Source organism: Lucilia sericata, unplaced genomic scaffold (genome assembly GCF_015586225.1).
Source record: "Lucilia sericata isolate MDLA Ls3-8-SP2 unplaced genomic scaffold, ASM1558622v1 Contig000049F_arrow, whole genome shotgun sequence".
NCBI lineage: Eukaryota > Metazoa > Arthropoda > Insecta > Diptera > Calliphoridae > Lucilia > Lucilia sericata.
This window is the reverse complement of record NW_023994086.1, coordinates 766196-778357: the sequence shown is the minus strand read 5'-3', so window position 1 is coordinate 778357 and position 12162 is coordinate 766196.

The following is a 12162-nucleotide window of genomic DNA, read 5'->3' as shown; positions in this document are numbered from 1 at the left end:
TACGGCTGTATTTATAAAAACTTATTTTAGGTTTATTAAACAATTTTAGGCAAAATTCAGGAAAATCGTATTTATAAACGTGAAATAGCTTAAAACACCTTCAATAAACCATTGACAATTAGAAGAATTTTATTGTAGGCTCGACCCTTCTTTAAGCCAACAATAAGTTGTTTTTTAACAATTTTTTTCTCAGATAAAGATTTTTCCGGTAATTTTAGGTTGATTGCGAAAACCAATTATGGTTTCTTTTAAAATAAAATCTATAAATTCTAATTTTAACGTTTACAAATTTGTAAATAAAATCCCAGAAAATTTTTAAACGATTATATTTTGAGGAAAAAACTCAAATCTAGGCATTATTGGATTAATGCATGAATATTTGACAATATTCCAACTGTCCAGCACTATTTTTAGGCAATTTGGAAATGCCCGTCTGTCAACCAAATGATGTACAAAATCATTTGATTTGGCTTTTTCAAAGTTTGTTGGTTAAATATAATGCCATAAAGTAATTAACCATGTAAATTATATTGATTAGTGTTATACTAATGCAAAATATATTCGCCGGCATTAAAATTAGTCAAATATCAAAGAAATTTATCAATATTTGCAAAAATTTATCAAAAATTACAAGAAAAATAAGTAAAAATAAGAAAATGTGTCATAGTGATGTATATTTTGTCGCAGTGATGTTTTTGTGCCAAATTTCATTGAATTATCTCCAAAATTGCGACCTGTAGTTTGATTACAAATTTTAAAAGCCCTATTCGAGGGGTTCAGTTGTATGGGGGCTAGGTGAAATAATGGACCGATGTTAACCATTTTCAATAGGCTTCGTCTACGATATCATAAAAGATCATGTAACAAATTTCATTGAATTATCTCCAAAATTGCGACCTGTAGTTTGATTACAAGGATTACGAGCCCTATTGGGGGGTTCAGTTGTATGGGGGCTAGGTGAAATAATGGACCGATGTTAACCATTTTCAATAGGCTTCGTCCCTGAGAAGATCATTGAATTATCTTAAAAATTGCGACCTGTAGTTTGATTACAAGGTTTACATGGACGGACGGACAGACGGACGGACATAGCTAAATCGACTCAGAAAATGATTCTGATTGGTATACTTTAAGGTGGGTATAAAACCAATATTATTGTTCGTTACAAACATCAGCACAAACCCAATATACCCTCCCCACTAAAGTGGTGTAGGGTATAACAAGTAAAAGTGCTATATTCGGCTATGCAGAATCTTAAATACCCTCCACCAGAAAGCTACTTTTTATTAAAACCCATTTAGCTATCTAATTATACCCTTCACCTTCGTGAGAAGGGTATATATATTTAAGTTTGTCATTCCGTTTGTAATTTCTATAATATAATTTTCCGACCCCATAAAGTATATATATTCTGGATCTTATAGGTAGCGGAGTTGTTTAAGCTATGTCCGTCTGTCTGTCTGTCTGTCCGTCTGTCTGTTTGTCTGTCTGTGTGTTTGTTGAAATCAGTTTTTAGAGGACCCCAGATATCGGCGAGATCCAAATCTTCAATAGTTCTATTAGACATGCTTTCGAGAAGATCGCTATTTAAAATCAGCAAAATCGGTCCATAAATACCGGAGATATGAGCAAAAATCCGAGACAACCTCTGAAAATTTCATAAAAAAGACTATTTATACCCTACACCACATTAGTGGGGAGGGTATATTGGGTTTGTGCTGATGTTTGTAACGCACAATAATATTGGTCCTATACCTTAAAGTATACCAATCGGCTCAGAATCATTTTCTGAGTCGATTTAGCTATGTCCGTCCGTCCATGTAAACCTTGTAATCAAACTACAGGTCGCAATTTTGAAGATAATTTCATGAAATTTGGTACATGTTATTCTATTGTCGCAGGGACAAAGCCTATTGAAAATCGTTAAAATCGGTCCATTATTTCACCTAGCCCCCATACAACTGAACCCCCCAATAGGGCTTGTAATCCTTGTAATCAATTTTGGAGATAATTCAATGAAATTCGGCACATGTTATTTTATGGTATCGTAGACGAAGCCTATTGAAAATGGTTAACATCGGTCCATTATTTCACCTAGCCCCCATACAACTGAACCCCGAATAGGGCTTTTAAACCTTGTAATCAAACTACAAGTCGCAATTTTGGAGATAATTCAATGAAATTTGGCACATGATCTTTTATGGTACCGCAGACGAAGCCTGTTGAAAATTGTTTACATCGGTCCATTATTTTACCTAGCCCCCATACAACTGAACCCGCCAAATAGGGCTTTTATGTTCAAAATTATGTTCAATATACTCATATCTCGACAAAAAGCTGCAAAAACCAAGTTGTCAAAGAAGTAGGGTATTATATGGTCGGCCTCGCCCGACTATAATTTCTTACTTGTTTTTTCATGCTTTGATATAAGCAACAACACATAAAGGAGAATAGTCTATACATTTTCTGAAGTAAAATATAAAATGGATTAAGAATTATATCCGATAAATCTGCACATAATCTAAAGAGAATTGTTTTTGTAACGTTCCTTTAGATATTTAACAGAATAGTCTGCACATTTTCTGATATTTTTTGCTCGGTCATTTTGTTCCCATTTTCAGTACTTTTGTAAGAAAATTTTGCGACAACTCTGCAGGAAATTTTGTTTTTTTTTATAAAAATCATGCACAAACCTGTTTATATTTTGAAATTCGTCAACTGTACTTTAAAAGGGAATTTAATTTTTATTTTCTTTTATTTTCTCAGTTAGTTTTTGGAAATCAAGTAAACAACATCTGCATATGTGATGATTATTGTTTAAATTTCTTTAAACTTTGTTAATACACAAAAATTAGCAAAAAAATTACATCATTTTTTATGGTTTAATTTTATAATTTTAAATAGATGTATATAATGAACTCTATTTTCGTATATAATACGTAAGTAGTATGGTTTAATTTTATTAATTTTAAAAATAATCTATAAATTTCTATTATTTATTTATGTACCCTTAAGAAGTCATGAATAATGGAAGCTTATAAATTATTATTAAAATCAATAAACTTAAACCATAATAAATTGTATATATGAAAATAGTTTTCATCAGACGTTGATCAGAATAGTCAGGCCATTTTCTTATACTTGATCAGACTTTTGTACGAACTGTCGGACATTTTATCAGACATTTATCCGACATCTATCAGACATTCTTATACTTGATCAGACTTTTGAACGAAATGTCGGACATTTTATCAGACATTTATACGACATCTATCAGACTTTCTTATATTTGATCAGACTTTCGTACGAAATGTCGAAAGAATGTCAGACATGGTACCAGACTTTAATCAGATTTGTCGAAAATTCCTTCAGAATTTCCCCAGGAATTTACATCAGATTTCGTACCGAATTCTGACCGACAACTCTGCATATTATTCCGAATTTCCTCAGACAAAGACTTCCGAATTCCGAGCAACCTTTCATACGATTTTCGTAACGAATTCTGACGGAATTCGGATACGAAATTGGGAACTTGTGCAGACTGTCGGTACGAATTCCTTACGAATTCGGCAAAAATTGTTTAGTGGGTTGTTTTTGTTTCTTGGTGCATTCAGTTTCGTATATTTGGATGGCTGTTGGTTTCATTGCGTTGAGTATTTTGTTTTTGCTTTTTTTATGAGTTTTTCGTTTCGTATGTTTCATTGCCTTGTGTGTATTGTTTTTGTGTTTTGGTGTATTCAGTTTCGTATGTTTGGATGTGTGTTGGTATCATCCCTACAAACATTTTCTATTGCGGAAGTTACCCGTATGAAACTTCCGGAAGTATAAGAATTCTTGTCACCAGTCGGGAAGAACTGATGCCGAGCTGGGGAACGTCTAAGAGTAACGTGGAAGATACTTCTGGAAGACCCGCAGAAGAAACTTCTAGATGACTCTTGGAAGTAAGGTATTGCCAAAGACTCTTCTAGATGTGACTAGGAAGTCACTTCTTGAAGTGACTACCTAGTATCATCTAGAAGTGTTCCTATCTTATCTTCTAGTAGATGAGTTTTCTCTTCTTCTAGAAGATGAGTATTCTCGTCTTCTAGAGGATGAGTATTCTCGTCTTCTAGAAGATGAGTTTTCTCTTCTTCTATTTGTATACTCACCAAAATAAAATCTATAAAAATAAATCTAAATAAAATGAAATTTTATAGTTTTTATTGAAATAATTGAAATTAAAATAGTAGAAAAAATAATTGATTTAACAACTAATCTAAAAAAAGTAATATATGTACATTAGACGGGCTCTCAAAAAATGGTGCTTGAGTTACCCCCCTCAAAATATTCGCTGTTATGTAATATGATGATTCTTCATGTTAAATTCAATATTTTACCCAGCTTCAAAAAATCTTTGTTATGTTTTATAATGGTTCCCAAAATATTTCTAGTCTATCGATGGCCGTTCGTGAGCTGAACCGGTTACAAAAAAGTCCCTTTTTAGTTATTTTGTTTTAAATTATACAGCAGTTCTTAGTCAATATATACAGTATGTGGTATCATTTGAAAGGTTTTTTGAAGTCTAGTGGTGCGCAAAATTGTACATACATTTTATTTTCTTAGTGAAAAACCTAACAATTTTAAATATTTTGGAATATGACAATTATAAGCAGACGGTTATTTATGATTAATACATCATAGGACGCGGCTTTAAAATACCTTTAAAACGATACCCCGTATTGGATATTTTGTTGCAAAACAAACAAAAAATTAAAAAAAGAAAATAATTCCAAAATACCTTTTATTGATTTGGTCTTAAAATATATATAAAATAATTTTGGGAATTTTGAGAGGGGTAACAAAAACACGTTTTTGCTTTCCATACGGAGTGAGTCGGTCTAATGTACATATGTATCAAAAATTTAGAATTATTACCTTATAATAAGATAATTTTCAGGAAATCTGTATTAATATTCCAACTGTTGACTGGTATACTTCCAAAAATTGTAAAACGTTGGACTCTAAAATATTTTTGTAGTTCTTCATAAATTTTATGATCAATCCATCAAATTGTAAGAGTTATATTTTGGAACACATTAATCCTTCAATGAAATAAACAAAAATAATGTTATAATTAATATTGAATATACATACAGTGAATCAATTAAGTAATTTGCCTATGTAAAATTTTTTTAAGAAAAAACTTTATCTGAACAATTATTTTGAGCAAAATAAAGTAATTTGTTTGTTGTATTTTTTAAAGAATATCTTATATTTTAATTTTCTACCATAAAAAGTAAAATCGTGATATTAATTAACGAGATTTTTGATAAAATGTGAACGTATTGTTAATTTTTAAGGTTAATAAAGTATTTTGCTTTTTTAGGTTTTTTGTTCATTTTTTAATATTGCTGCATTATTTTATAAAATTTAATATTTTTATTACTCCTATGTATTAGAATAATATTTTTTAGATATTTTAGTAGTGGAACGACTAAGTTTGGACATTTCTTAACCGATTTATTATCCTATATACCTATAAGAATTTTTCAATATTTGACTTAACATGAAATCTATGGTTTCTTTGATTTAATTTCGAAAATAATAAGTAATTTTGAATTGGATACATGATATATTAGGAAATCAATGGATTTGGACCTAGAAAAAAATTTTAGTGGGGTATAAATCTATAGATTATAACAAAAATAATCTGGGTTTTTAGTCATTTTGTATTGATAAACAAAAACTACATTACGGAAACCCCATCTATTTGGGGAGTACTGTGTGAATTTCATTTAGAATTGTATAATATTGATTCTTATTCAATAAAGCTAACACTAAGTACCATCCTAGCCACTCTAAGTATAGGGACATCACCGTATACCACTATAGAATTATTACATGCTAGAATCTTGATATTCTACCTCATATTTTGAATGCATTATTTTATGAATAAAGTATAGTAGGCGTAGTTGGATTTGGATAGTTATTCTTGATTTGGGTTCTAACTATATATAAGTGTATGTATTAACTGAAAAATATTGCTTTTGTGGATCTTAGGTGATGAGAACCCCCTCTATTTGTAAATATCTAAATTAAGTATTTTTCCCGTACCACACGATAGTTCACTTTATATTGTTTCCAAGCAACCTAAGGTCTGTTTAGAGGTCTAAATTTAAACATAGTGTTCTTTTAAGTTCGTATATGGACTTTGGAAAAGATAAATGGTGGCTTCAATGGTTTTTGCTTGGATACAAGTCGCTCTCCTTTGGCAGTTAAAGATTTTGAAAGACAACTCAGTGCGTTTTTTTAATAATTCTTTGTGTTATTTCATCAATTTCTATATTTTATATTTTTTTAATGATTGATTAAACATCTCATAATTGAATTTCATTTATTTATACTTGTTCTAAAAATCTAAACTAATTTTTTATATTGGAATTGCCTCATTATTTCCCTTTAAACATTTTTAACGCAAATAACTACACAGTTTCACACAATAAGGATATGATTTTTGAAAATTACAATTGAAAAATACTTAACACGTGTCCTTTTAACAATAAAACAAAAAGCAATTAAAAAATAATTTGAAAAACCCAACGAAATTAACTGGAAATTTCAATATGCAAATTACTTTATTGACGTGCAAATTCTGATGAAAAATAATAAAATGCAACAACAAATGCACCAAAATTTTTATTTTAATATTTTTTTCTTGGTTTTCCCATTCCACACAATCTCTATTTTCAATTGGAAAACAACTTAGTTGATTCACTGTAAGTACTTTTGTATTTGTTGAAATTACCTGTTACACTTTAGGAAGCAATAAAAATAGGATTCTCTTATGATCAATACATTTCCCACCAAAGTTTAAACGGTCAGATCCATTTTTTACATTTTCTGCAAATAATCGACATTTTTAATGGAACCGCGTGATGAAATAAGACATATATAACTTACCAGATCCCTTTTTATATTTTAATTCAGTTAGAAGTATTTTAATAGGGGGTACAATATTAGCTACTGCTTTCTAAAAAAAATAAAATAATTAAAAATTAATTAATTTATTTATTTATTGTTTTGAATCAATAAAAACATTACCTTTCGTGAACATTTTTTAAATAACTTGGAACTAAACCGTCTATAAAGATCTGAAATTACTAAGTCATGGATTATTTTTAAAATTATTTACAATCACTAACGATAGAAACACCTTAACGACCCTAAACAGGATATTGCTTTTGACACTAATACTGCAATACTATTTTTTGTTTGCTTTCTTCTAATTAAGGAGTTATACACGTTCAAAAACTGTCTTCTTAGGTTCAATATATTGGGAATGGCATGTTCAATATTAATAATATTAGTATCATATAAAGGTCATAGAAAGACCTGGTGTTAATAACTAAAAAAGTACCTATAATTAAAATAATTAAATCCAAAGCTATATGAAAATTAATAGAATTGTATTTATTTAAAAAAAAATATCTGATTTTAATATTAAATATCTTATATAGGCAATTTCGTGTCGAGTGACCCAAGTCAAAAAATAATTTATGTATGTATAAAACAGTAGTATTAATTTGAATATAATGATTCCAGCTAGCCTTTAAATACTTAAGTAAAATTTTAATGTATTTTTTTTGTTACGATAATGAAATACAAATAAAATTTTAGCTCAAAGTGATCATACGTAATCTAGAAAGAGGACCTAAACGCGCAAATAGTTTAAAAAATATTGAAAGTTAAGATTTAACTCAAATAAATCTAAATAGGTTAAACATATTAGAACTTCGTTTAAAAATTATGGAAATGGAAGCCGTTTAGAGTTGTTAATTCATTTAATAAACTTCACCAATTAACAAAACCTTAAATGTTTATTAACAGTTGACTTTTAACACAACACTATCATATTGTTTTTTATTACTTAAGATTCACAATATATTAATTACACTATTTTTCTATGAATATTATGAATATTATTCAATAACTCATTTAAGTTTTACAATGAATAATTAAAACTGAACATGACTGGACAAAACACAAAACATCACTGAACTTAGCAAAATTTCTGCATTATTTATTTTTATTTTTTCGCGTTCTGGCTAAAAATGGAGTATTTATATTTTTTTGTTTTTGTACTCTTCTTACTATCATCCGGAAGTAACCTAAAAGTATACTTCCAGACGGCGAAAATTAGAAATCAATGTATTTTGTTTTTGTAAAATGTGCGCTCTCGTCTGACAATCGTCTAGAAGTGACTACAATCCACACTTCCAGATGAATAAAATACAACATTAATGTGAACACTCTTCAAACTGTCTTCCAGAAGTGACATAATCATACAAATCAAGAAGATACAAATTAGGAAACAATGTATTTTGTTATTGTAAAATGTGTGTTCTCACCCAACTCTCATACAGAAGTCACTAAAACATATACTTCCAGATGAAAAAAATTCAACAGTCATGGTTTTTTGTTTAAGCAAAATGGATGCACTCTTCTAACTATCATCCGGAAGTAACTTAAAAGTATATTTCTAGAAGATGAAAATTCGAAATCAATGTATTTTGTTTTTGTAAAATGTGCGTTCTCGTCTGACAATCGTCCAGAAGTGTTTCTGACGTGGCGTCTGGGATGATGCGCAATGGTTTTGTCTTCTAAATGTTTGAAGGGATTGCCTTGTGTATTTTGTTTTTGTTTTTTTGTGAATTTCGTTTCGTATGTTTGGATATCTGTTGGTTTTACTGCCTTGTGTATTTTGTTTTTTTGTGTGTTTATTTCGTTTAGCGTTGTTGTTGTTCGTTTTGCTATTGCCATAATAATGATATAAACGGGAAAATGTAATTAATTAAAATTTTATAGAATTGATTTTTTTTAAATACACTGTGGTGAAGGGTATATAAGATTCGGCACAGCCGAATATAGCACTCTTACTTGTTTTTAGATAACTTGGCAACATTTTTGTTTCCGTATTGAGAGTACTAACATTTATGCATATGTCGAACTAATTTTTATAAGTCTAGAAAAATCTATATAATTAATAGGCTAGACGATTTTTTGTGACCCCTTTTACTCTTACAGTATACATCTGATCTTGGCAAAAAATATAATAATATAAGGTATTTGTTCACAGATGTGCACAATATATATATTAATGAGATCGGTTCAGAATTTTAGGAGCTATAAGAGTTTAAAGTTGTTACTAATACATAGAAACAATAGTCACACGTACGTATTCTTGAAATTAAAAGCAAACAAAGCAAGAAACAACACAAAAAAAGTAAACAACACGGCTTTTTGAAAAAAGAGAAGAGAGTGCAGAAACGTTTAACTTCTCTGTTGCTGTTTTCTTTTTGTATTTTGCATGATATTTGTGTTTGTTGTTGTTTTTAATAAGATTTTTGTAAACAAATAAGTATGTAAATAGGCTTAGGCAATGCGTAAATAGGATTTTATTGTTTTATATTTTTGTGTAAAGTGCTAAATTGTGAATGAGATAATGATATATTTTGTTATAATATATTACGATTGTTACCAAATCGAAAGGAATATTTTTATAAGAAGTAGGACTTCAGTTTTATATTCAGAGTTTTCGATTGGAAGTTTTTCGTTATTTAAACTTTCCAAAATAGTTAAATTGAAGGACATTCTCGAGGAAACAACGAACTTTGGGGACACCTAGAGATATGCCAAACAATGTACTGATATTGGTGTTTGACCTGGAAAATTATTGGTAGGACATCAGTACCGGAATTCAGTATTTTTTTTTTAATTTTAAGTATTGATATCGTAAAGTAATGACAAATATCAGTTACATTAATGAATTTTCAATTCCCTAACTTTTTAACGACCGTAGAATATTTTAAAGACAAATATCGGAAAAATATAAAAATGTCAAAAGTTATGTATTGAAATATTTTTAAAATATAAAATTATTAACGTGAGCTTTTTATTTATTTTTTATTTTTTCGATTATGTTTAACGAAAAAAAAAAAATCGGTGAAATGAAATTCAGAATACATACCACACAACGACAGTTATTAACTTAAGAATTATTACTATTTAACGACAAGATGTTGTAGTTAAAAAAAAATACTGAATTGCGGTACATAATTATTAGTTTTGATTGATTTGGAAGATTTAAATGATGGATTAACGAATTGATTCGTTATGCGCTTCTATATGAAGGCTAATAAAAGGCCCATTAGAAGGCCTCATAGAATATCTACTATTAAATTCTATTAGAAGACATTAAAATTGAATAAAAGTATGTCTGTTGAAGTGTTTGTCGAGTGTTATAAGGGAGAATTTATACAGCATATACCTGATGGATGGACTACTAATGACATCCAAATAAAATTTATTTATAATTAGATAAGACATTATTTATTTTAAATATTTTTATTGTTTTGACAAATTCTTTAGAATATTTCAACTCTGTATTTTGAACAGCTAACATTTCTTTACTGGTGTGTACACTGTACAGTAGAGTACTCCAGCATTGTGAACGACGCGTAAATATGTAGGGGATAATAAGTCGATAGAAGAAATGTTCCTTATTTTTTATTATTTTTAAAATAGTTGAAATACTTTTGTAAAACAAGTTGTATAACTAATTTTGACAATTGAGGTTTTAAACTTCTGATGGGACTTTTACTAAAACCCCTCACATTTTCTAGAAGAAAACATTATTTTGTAGCATATGTATGCAATCTTTCCTTCAATGGTTCCGGTCGAATTTCGGCCGCGGGGCGAACTCTAGTTTATATTAATAGGCCAGTTCGAAAACATTTTAATGGAACAAATTAAGTGTTCTAATCCAGCTGATTTTTAGAGTTTTTTTTATTGCCTTGTAGCATTTTACTTTCTGAGTGCAGTAATGGAAAAAAAGTTATCCGGTCTATTAGGGTCCGGGAGTTATGGGCCTCCAAAGGTCTGATATATAATTGGATATATCTCGATCACTGATAAACGGATATGGTCGATATGGGTATCATTGGAAAGGTCTTTGACAGAGCTTTCCACTGATGTGTTAGATGACAAATATTATTAACCCATTGAGAACCAGGGTGATTTTTTTGTTTTTTCCTTTGACTTTTTTTTAAAAAAGTACCGTTATCTCTAAAACATATCGATATAACGGTACCACAGTGGTATAGGAAAAAAAAAAAGAGGGAAATAATTCGGTAACTTCTAAACGGTTAATCCGATTTTAATGAAATTTGGTGTGCACAAAGAGGAGGTGTTGTCGAGTTTAGGTTTTGAATTTGGACCTTATAGGCCAACCAGGGGCCCGGCGGGGGGTCATCAAATTAGGACACCTCGGCTATGTTAAATTTTTAAAACGATCCTATTTCTTCATTTGAGTTCCGATTTAAAAAAAATTTCGTATATAGAATCTCCTCATCGAGCACTATAAAAAATGTTGTCATAGCAGTAAATTATCTCTTATAGTTTAGGAGATATTCGCATTTGAAAATTAAAATTTTAAAATTTTTACCGTCCTTACTTTAGTTTTTTTGATAATAGCAGGTCCAAATATTCCCGATTTTCGCCATTTTTTTTTATTCGCTTAACAACAAGTTTATATATCAAGCAGTGAAAGAATTATGTAAAAATCATGACTGAGTCCAAAGTTATAGGCATTTTAATTTAAAAAATTAAAAAAAGGCGATTTTTTGTCATTTTTTTGGGAAAAAAGTATCTTTTTCTTTTTAAGTTATCTAAAAAGTTTCTAAGAAGATGTATATAGAATTTATACTTTTTGGAAAGCTGACTTTACATAAAGTACGATAAATGAAACAAAACCTAAAAATTTTTGATACCGAGGGGACCAGGTCCATCCAAAAAAACCCTATTTTTTATGGAAAATTAAATTTTGAGCAAAAATTCTCAAATCGCATAGTCGATATCAAATTATAGTGACCTGTTTTATATGACCCAATATGTTCTTAATCATTTTGTAACGGGTTTCGATAACCCCGCCCCTGGTATGGATATAATAGGCAAAAAACTAAAAAATCCCATTTTTGGGATTTTTTAAAACTTTTTTGGGAATTCCGGGATTTCTAATAAGAAAATTCGAAATTTTGATTTAATTTTGGATTTTAAGTAAAAAAATCTACCTAACTGTAAAATTTCATCAAAAAATATTCATAAATAAAATTTTTATTGCAATTA